The sequence below is a fragment of the Ursus maritimus genome, unplaced genomic scaffold (assembly GCF_017311325.1).
Source record: "Ursus maritimus isolate PB19 unplaced genomic scaffold, ASM1731132v1 scaffold_2, whole genome shotgun sequence".
NCBI lineage: Eukaryota > Metazoa > Chordata > Mammalia > Carnivora > Ursidae > Ursus > Ursus maritimus.
Genome location: NW_024424452.1, coordinates 101,722,128 through 101,740,668, shown reverse-complemented (window position 1 = coordinate 101,740,668; position 18,541 = coordinate 101,722,128). Strand labels below are relative to the sequence as shown.

The window sequence follows — 18,541 nt, the reverse complement described above, 5'->3', positions numbered from 1 at the left end:
GCTCAGTTGATTCCCCCTAAATGCTACAGTTGAAGTCCTTGCTAGGCTACTTTCAGAACAGGTAGACAGACGGTGGTGATCCTGTCTGCGAGACAACCAGAGGTTCCTAAGGGACACGGGAACTTCTGATGCAAATTCTAGAAGATCTAGAAGTTCAGCCCAACAAAACAAGGAGACTGCCCACCTTAGCTTTTTACAGCTGTGTCCCAGCCATGATGTCCTTTATCAATACACTATTGTCTTCTGCCTCCTGGTCTGGGACTTGGGCTGAAATCCGATCACCCTAAGTAGCTGGTCCCACAGGGACCAGACAGGCTGGCCTGTGACTATGGACCTACTCCTGAACTTTTCTATGTTGAGGGAGGCTTTGCCCTGAGGCATGGCTCTCCCACACATATATGGCACCTCAGTCACCGACACCCAGCCTTTGTCCACAAAGGCCCTAAGACTCCATAGTCCTGAATCTTAAGAACAACTGATGTGACTGGGGGTCTGGGGTGGGCAGAGGAAGGTCCAGCTGGGCTTCTATCTCTTCCCTAAGCCATTTCACCAGCACCCTTCTTGCCAAATGTCTTAAGGGCCACTGGAGAAACTCCCTGGCTCACCACCAAGGGAAGTGAACAGGTCAATGCTGGAACCTTAGATGGGAAAGCAAACGACCTGGATTATCCTTGAAAGCTGAAATTAGGAAAGACCTCCCACCCCCATCAAACCTGACCGGATGAGACCAAAAACCCTTCAGTGAGTGCTCTCTACTGGCAAGGCCTATCACTCCAGATGTGGTCTGCCAAGGGTGGTCACCATACTCTTCATGGTCTGACTGGCTGAAACTTCGTGAAAATACAGACTCCCAAGATCCTCCCCAGGATAGTGTAGTTCAGAAACTCCAGAGGGGGCCTGGGAATCTGTTTTTTTTTTTTTTTAAGTAGGCTCCACGCCCTGCATAGAGTCCAACATGGGGCTTGAACTCATGACTCTGAAATCAAGACCTGAGCCAAGATCAAGAATCGGGTGCTTCACCAACTGAGCCACCCAGGTGCCCCTGGGAATCTGTTTCTAAAGAACATCCTAGATGTTTCTTGCACAGACACGTTTGGGAAATATTGGATAAACATCACCTATGACGAAGACAATGTCCTTGCCCTTCCTGACGTAGCTTACAATACAGTGGGAAAGCCAGACATATTCACAGGACAGTGACGGCAGGGGAAGCACAGGTGCAGGGCATCTGGAAAGGCCTCCAAGAGAAAGTCATGTTTACATAGAGACCTGGGGGCCGAGGAGGAACTGGTCAGGGGAGGAGATGGGGAAAAGAATCCCAAGCAGAGGGAAGGCAGGTGGGAAGGTGAAGGTGCAGCACAGTAGGGGGCTGAGAGTAGTCAGGTGGGGCTGAGAGTAGTCAGGTAGGGCTGCAGCAGGGGAGGGAGGGGAAGCATGAGAGGAGAGTGTAAGGTGAGCTAGCCAGGCAGGTGGAGCCAGAGCTCGCAGGGCCTTGTAAGCAAGGCTGTGTTAAAGGAAACAGGGAGCCACTGAAGGGTTTTAAGCAAAGGAAGAACGTAGCCAGGTATCTGTTTTGAAAAGATTCCTCTGCAGACCTTGTTGGTATAGGAAAAGGGCCAGACTGGAGGCAGGAAGATCAGCAAAGAGTTGATTTACACAACCTCCTTGTCCAGAAAGTCACAGCCATGGCCATAGAAGCTTGAGAAGTGAATCTGGCCACTCTGGTGTCCAGTCCCCAAAACCGTCCACTCCTAGTGGTAGTTCCTGTTGCTCCTGACCTGGGATAGTACTGGGCTGGCCTGGCGGGCTCCCTGGCACAATAAAGTCATCCAGCACATAAGAACTAGAATGATCGGTAGGGGAAGAAAGGGATAAAGAAAGGGGGGGTAATCAGAAGGGGGAATGAAACATGAGAGACTATGGACTACGAGAAACAAACTGAGGGCCTCAGAGGGGAGGGGGGTGGGGGAATGGGATAGACCGGTGATGGGTAGTAAGGAGGGCACATATTGCATGGTGCACTGGGTGTTATACACAACTAATGAATCATCGAGCCTTACATCGAAAACCGGGGATGTACTGTATGGTGACTAACATAATATAATAAAAAATCATTATTAATAAAAAAAAAATAAAAAAAAAAATAAAGTCATCCAGCAGTTCTGGGAGTCTTCTTAGCATCCCATAAGAATGCCACTGCCCCACTTCCTTCCACTCGGTGAGGGCAGTATCTTGGCCCCAGCCTTCTCAGAGACCGCAGACAGACAGCTGAGCCCTGAGTCTGACTTAGAACCACATAGGCAAAGTGCCCTTTGAGACGGCCTTAAGCAAAGATAGGATTCAGACAAGGAGAGGTGGAAGGTGGTGTATCATGAGTGAAGGCCTCGAGGCAGGAGATAGAGGGCCAATGTGGATGCGGGAAGTGGGCACAGATTTCAGACATCCTTAGGAAGTCAAATCGATAAGGCCCAACAACCCACTGAATGTAGGGACCGGGACAGCTGGGGCCTGGCTCGTCAGACAGGCCTGGGTCTGGTGCTCTGCCACTGCCTCCCTAAAGGGGGGATTAACAGACCCAGGAAGCTGGACTCCCCAAGATGGGGAGTGCTCCCTTTCTCTCTAAAGCCTTGGGCTGGGAGCAACGCTGTAGTGACAACCATGACACCAACAGCAGTCAACGCTTCCACGTATTGAGCCCTTGTCCTATGCCAGGCGCAGAGCCAGGGACAAGTGTGTGATCCGCACCTTGCAGCAATGCCACGGCGAAGCTCTGGTTAGCCCCATTTTACAGAGATTAAGCGGCCCACGGTCACTTAGCTAGTGAGCCATGGAGCTGGGGTTCCAACCCAGGTTGTCTGGTGCCAAAATCCACGTGCCTCGCCACCGTGTGATGCTCGTACTGGGGGGCATGAGGAGGGTGAGAACCCGCTGGCCTATTTGACAGAGCCTGGGAAACAGGGCAGAGGCCGTGACTGGGCCCCTGCTACGTGGTGGCACCTGCTCTATGGACAGAGGAAGGTGCTACGGGGCAGACAGGAAGCGGCGCTGGGGCAGGGCAACAGGGAAACAATCTTTTCCTCTGTGGCTGTGGGGGCATTTGGAAGCTGCCTCTCGTGCATATGCGTATACGTGTGAGCACACACGTGACCCACACATGTGCACGTGTGCGCTTTCACATGCAACCTGTGGCCCCGATTAGACCACCGCCTGCATTTTGGGCAACCCAGAGGCAGGAGGGCCTGAGAAGGGCCGCTTCTCCCAGAGGCCGGGCAAAGCACAGTCCCAGCTAAGGATGCTCCTTTCCCAGGTAAGGGCTGGACGGGACCCGCCGCCAGGCCCCTTTCCGCTCTGTGAGAGGGGACGCCTCTCCCGCGAGGCCTTGCAGATCTCCCGGAGCAGTGCGGTGCAGCGTGCCTGGGGCTGCGGGAGGAAGGTGCCTACAGCCCTCCTGTTCCTGAGATCTGGGGACAGGGATGTGCCAGAGGGGGAAACCAGGCAAGCTGGCAAATGAAGAAGGTGGGATAAGCACATGGAAGAAATCAGTCAGATCTGAATTTGTGTTTGGGGTGAGCAGAAGGTCCAAGGATTTCACTCAGGCCAGGCAGGCTTGGGCTGGGATGTGGACCCAGCAGAGCATTGCTGGATTTAGCAAAAAAAAATACATGTTGCCCATTGAAATTTGAATTTTGGGTAAATAACAAATAACTGTTAGATAAATATGTCCCATGCAATATTTGGGATGGCGCCCAAATTTGAATTTCAGATATACAAGGAACAACTTTTTAAGAATAAGTAGGTCCCACGCAATATTCCTATTTTATGTGGTGACTCTAACCCCAGGGGCTCCTGTGAGCGTGGAGGACGTGCGGGCTTAGTCACAAAGCCCCTCTTTACCTTTTGGGTTGGTTTCCTCGCTATATAATGTGACTACTCGCCCACCCCAGAGACTGTTTTGAGGTTAAGTGCAGACAAAAGGCCCCAGCATTACCTTCCCTTCTAATAAGGAGGCTGTCCATGGGGGCCCTGGGGACCCAAGGGAGAAACTGGGCAGCTGGCAATTATGGGTCCTCCTGGCAGGTTTGCCTGTGAGGACAAAATACCCCCTTCAAAGTGGGCTCCTCAAGGAGCCCAAAGAGGAGTCTGGGGAGGCAGCAGGGAGGAAATGGAGAAGTACTGGCTTCTATATTCCCCTTCCCCTCTTGTGGGACATACCCTCCCTCCCTCAGGGACCTCTGAACCTTAGGGAGCCCCGAGAAGTCCCCTATACTCTCTCCCTGTCCCCACCAAACAGGATAGGGTGCTCCCTGAAGAAGCTGCCTGACCCCCCTGAGTTAGGCTACAGGCTGTCCTGAGGCCCCTCTGGGGCAGGTGGGCCCGGGCTCCCATGCCATCTGGATGGGGGGGCCAAAGGAACCTACAAGCAGCCTGAATTCACCATTTGGGACTAATGGACTTTTCTGAGCAGTTCCTCATCCACAGGTGGGAGAGCCAATCCAGACGGACTCTGGTTTGGCAGGAAGAAAAGAGCAATTATACCAATTAAGTTCTGGAATAAAATCAACAACCCCCAACAGCCCTTCTCTTGCTCCCACGTGGGCCTGGGCTCCTTGAATGATTTCTGACTATAATTCTTACCTGCGGTAATAGGGCAGATTAGCAGGGAAATGTAACCTCTAGAGGGCCAAACTACTCCTCATACTCTTCAGCCCCGCGCTGAGGCTGAGGCGGGGAAGGGGGTGGGGAAAGCGTGAGTGATGGCTGCGGTGCCTTCCCTCCAAGTCCAAGTCCCAAGGGGCAGGTGGTCTGAAAGTCTCCTGGCCATAGGACATTCCAGAGAGCTGGTGACACGGGGACCCGGTCCCATTGGACTAAAACGAGATCAAGACCTAACTGGGGGCAAGTAGCAGCAAAAGAGATTTAGGTTAGACAGCAAGAAGTTGTTCACTGACAGTGACCCAGAAGAACAATGGCGTAAACTCAGAATCACATTATATCAGCTTGAAGGAGTCTGGCAGCCTCCCTCATTTTATATAAGGAAACTGAAGCCCAGAGAGATAAAGAAAAATGCCCAAAGGGAGTGGCAGGGCTGGGACTCAAACTCAGGGCTCCTTTCCATTTCTTTCTACCAACCTGGCTTCCCTAAAAGGACTGGATGATGGAAAGACACACACCTCTCTGAGCCGTAGGAAGCATGTTTATATTCGAAAACCAAAGTCCCTTACAGCCCACAGAGCATGCAATGGACCCTTTCTACAATTTCTTGCTTTAATCCATCTTATTTCCTACCAGACCTTAGTCAAATACAAGACTAGAAGGACAGATTCAGAGCTCCTAGTGGACCACCAGCTGACTCACAGATGCTACCAGGTATTCATTTAAACGGGATCATTCATGTGAAGCTCTAAGTTCAGTGCCTGCCACCTAGTACCTGCTCCTTGGACACAGGGTGACTTTCAATCTAAAGGTCAGCATGTCCCAGAGCAGGACCAGGAGGACAGCAGGGAGAAGAGGGTGTACTGGAGGGGAGGGGTGTCTTTCTGTTCTATTACACTCGGGTCAGGTGTGACTTGAGTCCTCTCTCCAGTTCTGAGCTACATGATATGAGAAGATATGGTGATTATAGGACAGGATCCTTAGGAGTACAGAGAGGCTGAAAACCAGGATCCATGAAGATAGATGGGGTTGAAGTAGGCTCTAAGGGCCAGGGACATCTGGGGAAGACTCTTACTTTTCATCTATCTAAAGAGAGATGGTGTTTACAGGGCCCCTCCATGATGTGGCCCCCCATCCTAAGAAAATGTCCCCAGCCAATCTTAAGCTCTGGAACATTCCTTTCCCTCATCAGCCCATCAGGTTTTTGCAGAGTGGGAAAGGGGGGCCAACGTGCCATTTCAGATGCAGAAGCTGAGCGAGGGGGAGCCCCTGGCCGGCTCTTAACCCGTGACCTGGTCACTGAGTTTGGTGGCGCTTCTCTGCTCCAACTCCCACTCCAGCCCAGCTACCTTCTTCTCTCCTTGAAGCTGCTCTCCATCCAGGCCCTCCTGGGCAGGATGGGCTGTGTGATTTGTGGGGCCTGATACAAAATGAGAATGGGAAACCCCTATTCCAACAAGATTAAGAATTTCAAGATGGCAAGAGCAGAGCACTAGACCTTCCGAGCCGAGGTCCTCAATAAACTGCACAGGGCACACGCCCGTGAAGCCAGTCCTACCTCTGAGCTCAGAAATCCTCTAAAGCTGTGGGCCAGACCTTCTGTTCTCAATTCCTAACTATGAGTGTGAGGGTAAGAAGGAGGCCGGGGTGAGGTACCTTGAGGCCAAGGACTGTGTATTTGGCACTCAGTCGTCAACTGGGTGCTCTGAGCAAAACCCAGGCTGGCTTTTCGCCTCGAGGCCCCCAGTCCCCCTCCGCAGCACATACAGGCACAGAGCTGACTTTCATCAGGACAAGGAGAAGAAAAGAGAGGACAGGGGTGGTATGGCGGCGAGGGGCATCTCCGGATCTGGTTGGGGTGGAGTAGAGGCAGGGTGGAAGAGGGAGGATATTGAAAATGAAAAAAGAACAAAAAGCAGCCACCATGGAAATGGTTATTCTGTGGGGAAAATATTCCATGTGGGAGCCGTTCATTGCCTGGAGGGACCAACAGCCCTGACGGAAAGGCTGCCAGGGAAGGTGAGGGTTCCAGCAGGGAGCAGGCAGGCGCCTGCACAGCGGCAAGGAGGTGCCCCCAGGCTGTCCACAGACAGGAGGCCCCAGCCTCCTGCACCAGCACCGGCCGCCAGCACCAGCCACGGGCTTCCACACAGAGGGCCACGGGGCTCTAGCAGTGTGGTGAGGGGCTGCCCCCTATGTGTAGCATGCCCTGGCCCTGCTTAGGAGGGTGCGTGTGTCTGGGGACCAGGCTGACTCAACCAGTTTGGGCCCAGTACTCACGTGCCTTTACCTGTGCACACACTGACAGCCTTCCGAGCTCCTTTGTGGAGACCACAGCCTGCCCCCTGGGAAGGCCCTTTGCGGTTCCCTGAGGGATTCCATAAAGTCTCTACTGCCCCCAAATATCTCCTCACTACCCATCAGGTTGCCTGAAATGCCCCTCGTTACTTGAGTCTCAACTCAATCACCAAGTGTCATTCCTTTGGTCTTGAATTCAATCAGATTGGATTTAGTTCAATCAAAAAGGATTAAAAAATTCAATCCGGTGGATTGGATTAAATCCACTAAACATTCACTGAATACCTACTGCTAGGCCAGCATTGTGCTCGGTGCTGGGATTCAAACATGCATAACACAGAGTCCCTCTTCAGAGAAGCTCTCAGACTATTTACTTTATTATTTAATAAAACAATATAAAAACTTGAGCTAACATTTACTGAGAGTTAGCTGATTGCCAGGTGTGCTCAGCATTTTACATATATTTTCATATTTAACCACCACCCCCGCCGCCCCAGTCCGATGGAGTAGGAATCTCATTGTCCCCACCTTACGTGTGGAAGAGGAGGCACACAGAGGTGAAGCCATTTGACTCCGAAGCCTGTGGCTTAAATGCACAACCATACACACTTCAGTCACGTGTATGGGAAATGCTCTGGAAGCTGGGTCCCACACTTTCCTCCTGTGGGAACTCCAGAAGACCTCACAGAGGAGGTGGCATTTGAGCTGGCTCCCAAGGGAGGAGTAGGAGTTTTCTGAAGAGGCAGTACTAGAGAAAGAGACACAAGGCAAAAAGAACAGCACGAGCAAAACCACAGAGGCAGGGAGGGAATCTGGTGCACAGTCAATGATGTCCAAGTGAGTGAGGAGGGTCTAGAGATGAGACAGCTGAAACTGGGAAGGGGCAGATTATAGTGGGTCACAGGTTAAACTGGCATTTTAGGAAGATCACTGAGGCTCCTGTGTTGAGATTGGATTGGGAAGGATGGGTGAAGGCAGAGGCAGGGAAACAGGTGGGACACTCTCAAGTACGGAATGCAAAGATGTCTCCTTATGAAGAAGGAAGGCTCTTGGCGGACAGGGCCCAGGAGAACAGAAAGGGTACAGACAGGGAAGGTGTGAGGCACCAAGGAAAAGCAAGCTTAGTTTTCCAAGGCTGTCAGGCCAGGAACTCTGAGGTACACGCCTCACGCCCCTCAGCTGCATAGAACAGACGGGTCCAGGGTCAGGTGCATAATTCTAGAAGTCTTGCCAGTGCTGCTCATGTGCTGGGGGACCTCAGGCTGCCCCACTACCCTGATCCGCTAGCTCATGGGGGCTGTGGGAGTTGAGTGGTAGGGAAGTCCACACTTTGCCTTAGCCAACACCTTTTATTCCTGTCCTACGATGGTAAAGAGTCAGGGGAAGGAAAAGGGAGAAGCTAAGCAACCCCTGACCAGAGCTCTTCACCTTCAAGTGGCCATCACTCAGTCCAGGCTTATTGATGAGGCTTCCCCTTAGCAAGGCATGAACTGACGTCAGCACTTGTCTTGAAAGGCCCTTTCCGGTCTATGAAAGGAAATTTCCTAGTTAAGGAGAGCAGTCCAGTGGAGGCTCTGAGGGAGCTGACAGTTTGGGGCTAGAGCCAGAAAAGGCACTGACAGTGTGTCTACACGAGAACTAGCAACTAAGCCTTGAAGCAAATGATCGAACTCCAGACCCAGTTCCAGGAGCTTCCCTTCACACATCTTCCCTGTGCAAGACAGTGACGTATATGTAGTTTGGGCAGCTAAGGACTTCCCAGACCCATGATTCCTCCATCTTGGGGGCTGTAGGTCTCTGATCTCTTCTAAGATAATACTGTTCAATAGGGCTTTCTGTGATGAAAGAAATGTTCAATATCCAAAATGGTAGCCACTAGGCCCATGTGGCTGTTGAACACTCGAAATGTAGCTGGTGTGGCAGAGGAACTGCATTTCTTAATTTATTTAATTTTAATTGACACACGTCCTTAATGGCTGCCATACTGGATGACACGGCTCTAAGACATTAGTGAGGCTCAACGCAGGACATTAGGGAGACAGACATGAATGAGATGTGGTTCCTGCCTGGAGGAGCTAACAGTCTAGCAGTGAGGATGAATAAATAAAATACCAATTGTGATGCAGAGTGTGTGTGTGTGTGTGTGAGAGAGAGAGAAAGAGAGACAGAGTAAGAGCGCGCGAGAGAGAATCTATGTGTGGTATGCATACAGAGTTGGGGAAACAAACAGAAGGGTGTGCGGAATTCATCCAAGGAAGGAAGGTAGGACAGGTTTCCCAGAAGAGGTACATTTGTACTGGGCCTCGATGAATAACTGAATTTCCATCAAGTGGACAAGGACCAAACATCCCTGGCAGAGAAACAAGTGCGTGCCAAGGTGCAGACCCAAGTACAAGTGAACAAGCCATGTGTGCCAGGAGCCAGGGCTTGAGCAAGATGGGATAAGTAGTTGGGAAGAAAATGTGCTGGTCCTTGGGGCTTTATGAATCTGAACTTTAACTTGTAGGCAGTGAGAGGGTGTAGGCATTTCTCAGCTGAGGTTGAGAAACAAAACTCTGGTTGGGGAGGGGAGGCTGGCAACAGTCTTGTGCCTCTGGATGCCCAGAGCTCTTGCTCTCAGACAGGTCTCTTTCCCCTCTCTGGGTTCAGTTTCTTCACCTGCAAAGGGAGGAGGCTTAGCTCTAAGTGTCTTTCTTGCTCTGTCCTTCTAGGTGTCTATGCCTTCTTTGGACAAGTCTTCTGTGTTGTATCCCTGTGCACCCTAGACAGGGGCTTACCGGGCAGGCCAACTTATAAGCATGTGGTGTCATGCAGAGGCTTAGGGCAGCCAATCCCCACCCCCATGACCCACAAGCATTTTAAGATGACTAAAATTTTACCTATTGGACAATATTCCTTTTTAGAATGCAGAAGTTGCCTATTAATGCTTTTTTTTTTTTAATCTGGCAAGTATTATTAGGTAGACTTTTAATGGAAAACAGCTTTTTGACAGAAATGTCTGGAAACGGGACACAGACTTGGAATGCAAGAAGCTTTGGGCCAGAGAGAGCTGGGAGAGATGATCAGCCTAGGTGGGAGAAAGGTTAAGGCCAACTTTGGACATTTGAGCAACTTCGCCAAGCTCCCACTTTGATTGCTTTTCTCTCCATGAGACTGGAAGGCCCCTGAGGGCATGAGCTTTGTCCTTTCCCTGAAACTGGCCCACAGTGGGCATTCGATCTGGGGTTTATTTTTTGTTTTTTGTTTTTTTAAAGATTTTATTTATTTATTTGACAGAGAGTGAGCACAGCAGGCGGAGCAGCAGGCAAAGAGGGTGGGAGAGGAGGCTCTCCGCTGAGCAGGGAGCCCGATGCAGGGCTCGATTCCAGGACCCTAGGATCTTGACCTGAGCCGAAGGCAGATGCCCAATGACTGAGCCACCCAGGTGCCCCTGTAGGGTTTCTTGTATTGATGAAATCGTGTGTGTTTCTAACACTGCTCAGAAAATTACCTGCTGAGAAGAGACCACCAGTCATAGAAGTAAGAGCTGAAAGGGACTCCACTCAACCAAGAGAAAGGGGGTGATCATCCAAGGTCAGAGAAAGAATCGATAGTAGAGCCAAAGAAGGGTTTGGGCTTTGAGTCCAGTGTTTACTTCTTTCCTGCCCTTGTACACCTGGGAGAAGGTGTTCATCCACCTCGGCCCACACAGTGCCGTGGGGACGCTTTCCCAGAGACCCCGCAAAGGAGGATGGCTGCTCCCCTCTCTGTGTTGCTGGCTGAAGTCTTATGAAGAGCTTGATCTCCGAGGGCCATTTCCAGCAGAGTCCAACATTTGGGTCCCATCCCTTGGCTCCTAGCCATGCCTCTACACACCTAGAACCCATCCCCAGGCCCTCACAGATTGTGCACAAGTTCTGACAGTCCAGAAACTAAAATTCTTGGGAGTTGGAACCGGAACACTCCGGGAGGGGGGGTGTGGATGGGTCCCATGGTGATGAAAGCATGGGGAGCAGAGAACCCTGACTGAGTCACCAGAAGCTTAGAGAACAAGCTGCCCTGTGGAGCGGGGGGGGGGGGGGGTTGAAGGAGCCTTCAATTAATCTGTGTGTTCCTGTCATGATTGAAGGGGAAAGGGCAGCTTAGAGCTATAGCAACGCTTTTCCTTCCTTCTCCCTACACATGGGAAGGTCTGAGTTTGTTGGAGGAAAGTGATTTCATCAGTTCTGATTTATGCCACCTAATAAGATCCTTCCCCTCTCACCGTCAGCTTTTCAACAGATCAAAGGTGGGATATTAAAACAAAGGCAATTTCAACTGGTTCTCCAGGCTATGCTAATGCCCAGATCACCCTTTCTCTCCATCTGTCAGGAGAACTGATGGATGTGCAAGAACCCCAGGAGGCAGGGAAGGCACTTCCTTTGTATACATCAAAGGATGATACCTGAGCATTCCTCCAAGTCATTCCTTGTGTTTTAATCGGCAGCAGTATATAAATATAATTACCCACCCTTCCAGGAGGGAGGCAGGGATAAGACTCTGTGTATAGCCTTTATGAGATTCCCCTGAAGACATAGACCTACAGATCTGGGCTGAAGGCCAGCTTTGTGGGTGACGATCCCAGAATCCTCGGGTGGGGACTACAAAAAGCCATCTCGCCCATCCCCCAGCCTCTAGCCATTGGATTCCAGACATCAGGCTGGCTTCTGGGGACCTTCCTGGGCTGTCTGGGATGTGTTTGAGAGCTGGGTCCTGTGGTTGCTGGGGCCTGGATGCCTGCCCTTGGCAAAAGGCAGCTGTGGTTGGTGGAGGAAGAGGTAGATGGGGATTTTCCCAACTTGCCTCTCCAGAGAGGGGGCAGTGATGTCATGGGTTAAGGGAATATAAGCAACATACAACACTTTAAAGATACTTAAAGGCCATCCCAGCAGACTTTGCAGTAATAGGTGCCATGGGAAACCAAGACACGTAGTAATACTTTAAATGTACCATGGGAAGAGGAGGAGAAGGAGGAAAGGAAAAAGTCTGTATTGGATCTGGCTTCCTTAACACAGGGTTCCAGTCCTTCCCATTCCTCATTTCTAGGGGCTCCCAACCTCCCTGTGGATCAGTATGAGAACTAGGGAGGTTACAGATGTACGGTATCAATCTTCTCCTCCCCAACCTCTCTATTTCCCATCAGTCTATCGATCCATCGATCCATCCACTCGTCCGTCCGTCCATCCGTCCATCCATCCATCCATCCATCCATCCATCCATCCATCCATCCAGACTAGAGAATCCCTCCCTCCTCTGATAGGATGGGTGCGATCTTGTCTTTCTCTTGATCAGAGTCATCCATAGCTTCCAGTAAACTCTAAACACTTTAAGCTTGGGTTTCAAGATTCCTTTTCTGGAATGACTCTCTCCTTAGCCTCGTTTCTCTGGAAGGTCCCCCCTCTCCATTTCATCCAGGAAATATGCCTCTCTGTCTCCCTCCTCGTCCCAGAGTTCATGGTTTATTGATCTCTGTACCTGTGAAAGGTTGGTGCCACCATTTGAAATATGCTTCTCCCACCTCTCTTCAAACTCTACTTAAAAATCCTCCCCTTCAGGAGCCTCCTGACCTAACCCCACATGGGGCTGGTCCTTCCTATACTCATCATCTTCTCAGTCCTTCCTGATTGATCTGTAAGTACTCACTGTACCCCAACTCCATATTAAAGTCACTGACACAGCGAGACTAGCCATAATTCCTCTCCTCTGGCCTAGGAGGGAAAAAGAAAGAATGAAAGAAATGAAAGAAACAATGAAAAGAAAACACACTCAAGCTGTTTTCAGTTCAAATGGAGGAAAACTTAGCCACCTTCTCACTAAAACACCCGTGAAGACACAGAAAAATGGATGAAAACTTAGACCTTGACCAAAACGCAACATTTAAGCAGGATCTGATACCTCTGCTAGCTCTGAGGTCAATGGAACCAACGCCTCCTTCCCCATCTATGTATCCTGAATCAGAATCCAGAAAACTGGACAGCCACATTCCTATACTGTGTGAACGATGCTCGTTGAGGTAGCAAATGTATTACCCACCACCACTACCACCCTCACCCCTATTTGTAAATTTACCCAGAGATTTCGACTCCCTGAAAATAATATGGCAGGAAGGTGGAGAGAAGGATTGGAAGGGACACCTTCATCCTGGGAGGTGAGTGTCCCCAAGGCCAGGACCATCCTGTGGCAGATAGAGGGCAGCCCTAGTGGTCACGCATCTTGAGATAGAGCTCCACAGTAGCGTCACCTAAGGAGCTGCCTAAAACCATGGTGCCTGGGCCTATCCCTAGAATTTCTGAGTCAATTCGTTCAGGTGGGGCCTAAATATAGTATCATTTAAATTTCTTCCAGTGATTCTAATGTTCAGCCAGGGTAGCAAACCACTGGTGTAGGCCTTCATATAGTCCTTGGTTGAGAGAATCAGAGAACTATTCCCTGGGTGGGGAGTAAGTTTCTACCACAGGACACCAGAGCTACACCAGATGAGTATTTGCTTAGATGCTGCAAATTGGCCTGGGAATCGTACACACCAACCTGCTTTCCATCTGTGTATCTGAGAAGCTGATTGAACTAGCACCAGGAGGCTAGAAAGCAAAACAGTGTAGCTCACATGACCTCCCTAGTGACAATTACTGCACCTAGATAAAATTTACTGTATTCAAAGATAAGGAGAAAAAGCTCAAAATCCAAGAGATATTTGTTAACCCATGTTCCTAGCATTATTCACAAGAGCCAAAATGTGGAAGCAATCCAAGTATCTATTTATGGAAGAATGGATAAATAAATATGGTATATGTGTATACACATACAATGAAATATCATTCAACTGTAAAATGGAAGGAAATTCTGACCCACTCTACACCATAAATAACCCTTGGAGATATTATGCTACGTGAAATACAGCAGTCACACTTATATGAGAGCTACCCAGAGCAATAAATTCACAGACAGGAAGTAGAGTGGTGGTTGCCAGGGACTGGGGGGATTGAGGAAACATGGAGCTGGTGTTTAATGGGCAGAGAGTTTCAGTTTTGCAAGATGAAAAGAGGTCTGTGGATGGATGCTGGTGATGGTTACACAACGCTATGAATATACTTCATGCCACTAAACTATATACTTAAATACGGTTAAGATGGTAAATTTTATGTTATATGTATTTTGCCACATTCTTTTAAATACATTTTTTTCAAAAGATAAAAATTTTAAAGCACTTTTTAGAAAAAATTCTGAAGAACAAAAAAGTGGTAATAGCATCTCAAAACCCAGAAAAAGATCAAATCTCTGAAAATAATTTATTACCAGAATGAGAAGAAAAAAAAAAGTAGAAGCTTTTTTGGCATCCTCAATAAGGTACAGGAAATTATGACCTCTATGAAATAGGGGCAAAAATCCAAAGAAGAAAAAAAGCTGAGACAGAAGAACAACAGCATAAAATGGGAAAAAATAAAGGTAAATCTGGAAGACAAGTTGAAATGCAAAGGGAGCTGGGGGGGATGTGGCAATGTTGCAGGGAACGTAAAGTTGAAAGAGCAAAATTCAGATTTGCATTGTAGGTAATAGAAGTAGAACTGGCACTAGAGAAAACTGAATCAGCAATGGGGAGAATAAACACGAGACCCGATCTTTGAAGTCAGAATAAAAGATGAAAGTTATGAAAATAAGGAGAGATAAAGAGGAGAGAGAATTGAATTTGAGCTAAAGAACTATAGGTATTCCTGAGGATTAAAGCCAAAGCGAATGGAGCCGAAGATGAGATAGCTCTACCTGGGGGGAAGAAACAAAACAAAACACTTGGAGGCTGAAAAAAATATATTGTTAAAAAGTGTTTATCGTGTTCCAGGTAAACTGAATGAAAAGAAATTCATAGCTAGTCACATTCTGGCAAAATTTTAATTGTAAAGAAGACATTAGGAACATTATCAAAGAATTGACTTCTCAAAAAAAGGTCTGGGAACAAACAATTTATCAGTGAGTTCTTCCAAACTTCTAAGTAAAAAATAACTTCCATGCTTTATAAACTGTTGCAGGAATAGAAAAAGCTGGAATGAGTCTCAATTCGCCCTCTGAATTCAGTTTAGACTAATAGAAAAGCTATCAATGAAAGCACGGAAAATAAGCTATAGATCATTCTCAATCATGAATATTTTATTAGGATATAAATATTCTCCTATAACACTGACAACAGAATAATACAAAAGAAAAATCTACCATCTACTACCATGAGGATAGGGTAATTCCAAGAATACTATAATAATTAAAATAATGAATTCTATTACAGTACAATGGGTTCAGTATATATAATCTCAGTACATACTGAAAAGTTACTCAGTAACATCCCCAAATCCTAATTTTAAAGACTTAAAATGTTGAAATAAAGGAATGCTTTATCCAAATGATAAGTACTACTTATGTTAAAAAATATCAAGCATCATAGTCTATGGGAAAAATCTTATAGATTTTCCTATTAAAATACAGAACAAGATAAATATATTCATTGTCATAATTGTTAATAATCATAATCATTCTTCTGAAAATTTTGATTAACTCATAAGGCAGAAAACAGAAATAAGAGCTATACTTATTATTTGTAAATAACATTAGATAGCTCCAAATCCAAGAGAACCAATGATAAAACCCTTAAGATTAATAAAGAATTCAATAAAGTGACCAGATAAAAATATTCCACAATATTTTCCTAAATTCCAGCAACAAACAGAGGAGATAATGGTGAAAACATCTCCTTTACATTACTAATACCCTCTAAAATAAAGTTCATGAACAGGGGTGCCTGGGTGGTTCAGTCAGTTAAGCATCTGACTTCAGCTCAGGTCATGATCTTGGGGTCCTGTGATTGAGCCCTGCAATCAAGCCCCATACCCCACATCTCACTTCCCACTCAGTGAAGAGTCTGCTTCTCCATCTCCCTCTGACCTCCCTCAACTCGTGTGCGAGCTCTCTCTCTCTCAAATAAATGAAATCTTAAAAAAAAAAAAAAAAAAAAAAGCTCATGAACAAACAAAACACAATAAATATTGTGGAAAAATTCTAGCAAGAAATACATAGGTCTTGGGGCGCCTGGGTGGCACAGCGTGATCCCAGCGTTATGGGATCGAGCCCCACATCAGGCTCCTCCGCTATGAGCCTGCTTCTTCCTCTCCCACTCCCCCTGCTTGTGTTCCCTCTCTCGCTGGCTGTCTCTATCTCTGTCAAATAAATAAATAAAATCTTTAAAAAAAAAAAAAGAAATACATAGGTCTTTAATAAAAAAAACACGAAAAGATTACTGAGATGTATAAAAGATGTTTTGAATTAAGAGAAATAAGTCCTGTATGAGAATAAATTTTATAAATATGTAAATTGTCTACAATTCAACTTATAGATTTAATGTCTTTCCAACTAAGATCCCAATGAGATTTTTTTGGCAGGGGTTGGGGGTATCTTCGCAAAATAAAACTAAAGTTCGTGTCGTAAAATAAATAGATGAGAAAAATATAACCAAAAAATAGACTAGAACTTCCCCCTATCAAACATTAAAATACCTATTAAGAAGCTTTAGAACTAATTAACGAGTATAGCAAGATTGTAGGTTATATGATCAATATATGAAAATCAATTGTATTTCTACACACTTACAATGAACAATCCAAAAATGAAATTAAGAAAATTCCATTTACAATAGTATCAATGAAAATAAGATACTTAGAAATAAATTTAACAAAAAGCACGAGATCTATACTCTGACAACTATAAAACATTGTTAAAAGAAATTAAAGAATGCATAAATAAATGGCAAGATATCTCATATTCATGGGTTGGAAGACTTCGTATTATTTAGATGGTACTACTCTCCAAATTAATATACAGATTCAACACAACTGCTATTAAACTTCCAATGTCTTTTTTTTTCCCAGAAATTGACCAGTTGAGGGGCACCTGGGTGTCTCAGTTGGTTAAGTGGCCAACTCTGTGTTTCAGCTTAGGTCATGATCTTGGGTTGTTAGATTCGGCCCCCCATCAGGCTCCATGCTGGGTGGAGGAGCCTGCTTGGGATTCTCTCTCTCTCCCTCTCCCTCTGCCTCTCCCCTTTCCCACTCCCCCACTTAAAAAAAAAAAAAAGAAAGAAAAAGAAAAGAAAAAAGAAAAGAAATTGATAATCTGATCCTAAAATTCATATGGAAATGCAAGGGAGCCAGAATATCCAAAACGATCTCTAAAAAGAAGAACAAAACTGGAGAACTCGCACTTCCCAATTTCAAAATTTACAACAAATCTACAGTAATCAAGACTGTATAGCACTGGCATTAGGACAGACATACAGATCAACTGAATGACATTGAGAGTCCAAAAATAAATTCATACTTTAATGGACAGTTGATATCAACAAGGGTGCTAAGACACTTCAACAGGAGAAAGAATAAATCTTTTCAAAGAATAATCTTTGGGGTGATGAAATGTTGTGCTGGAACAACTGGCCTTCTACATGCAAAATAAAGCTGGAGCTCTACCTCACACCATATATAAAAATTAACTCAAAATAGATCAAAGAACTAAAACTATAAAACTCTTAGAAGAAAACATAGACATAAATCTTCCTGACTTTGGATTAAGCAATCGTTTCTTAAATATGACACTAAAAGAACAAGAAACAAAAGAAAAAACAGACAACTTCATCAAAATGAAAAGCTTTTGTTCTTCAAAGACACTATCAAGAAAATGGAAGGGAGGGGCGCCTGGGTGGCACAGCGGTTAAGCGTCTGCCTTCGGCTCAGGGTGTGATCCCGGCGATCTGGGATCGAGCCCCACATCAGGCTCTTCTGCTATGAGCCTGCTTCTTCCTCTCCCACTCCCCCTGCTTGTGTTCCCTCTCTGGCTGGCTGTCTCTATCTCTGTCAAATAAATAAAATCTTTAAAAAAAAAAAAAAAAGAAAAGAAAATGGAAGGGAGCCTGAGCGGCTCAGTCGGTCAAGCATCCGACTCTTGATTTCAGCTGAGGTCATGATCTCGGGATCCTGAGACAGAGCCCCAAGTTGGGCTCCTCACTCAGCAGGGAGTCTGCTTGAGATTTTTCTCTCTCTCCCTCTCCCTCTGCCACTCTCCTCTCTCACACACCCTCTCTCTAAAATAAATAAAGCTTTAAAAAAAAAGAAAATGGAAAGACAAGCCACAGAACAGGAGAAAATATTTGCAAATTATAGATCTGATAAGGAACTTCCATCTAGAATATATAAAGAACTGTCACAGCTCAACAATAAAAAAAAAAAAGACAACCCAACCAAAAATGGGCCAAGAATCTAAGCAGCCATTTCTCCAAACAAGATAAACAAATTGCCAATAAGCACGTGAAAAAATAATCTCATTAGTCACTACAGAAATGTAAATCAAAACCACAATGAGATGCTGCCCCACCCACAGGATGACTACAATGAAAAGACAGTAACAAGTGTTGATAAGGATGGAGAGAAATCAGAACCCTCATACCATGCTGGTGGGAATGTAAGATGTTGCAGCTACTTCAGAAAATAGCTTGGCAGGTCTTCAAAAAGTTGTGCGTAGAGTTACCATATGACCCAGCAACTGC

The 18,541-nt window shown here is 46.6% G+C and overlaps 1 protein-coding gene across 1 annotated transcript in view; it reads right to left on the bottom strand.

Moving 5' to 3' along the window:
• Positions 1-18,541, bottom strand: part of LGR6 (leucine rich repeat containing G protein-coupled receptor 6) — a 115,673-nt gene that overhangs the window by 40,968 nt on the left and 56,164 nt on the right. The window lies entirely within an intron of this gene.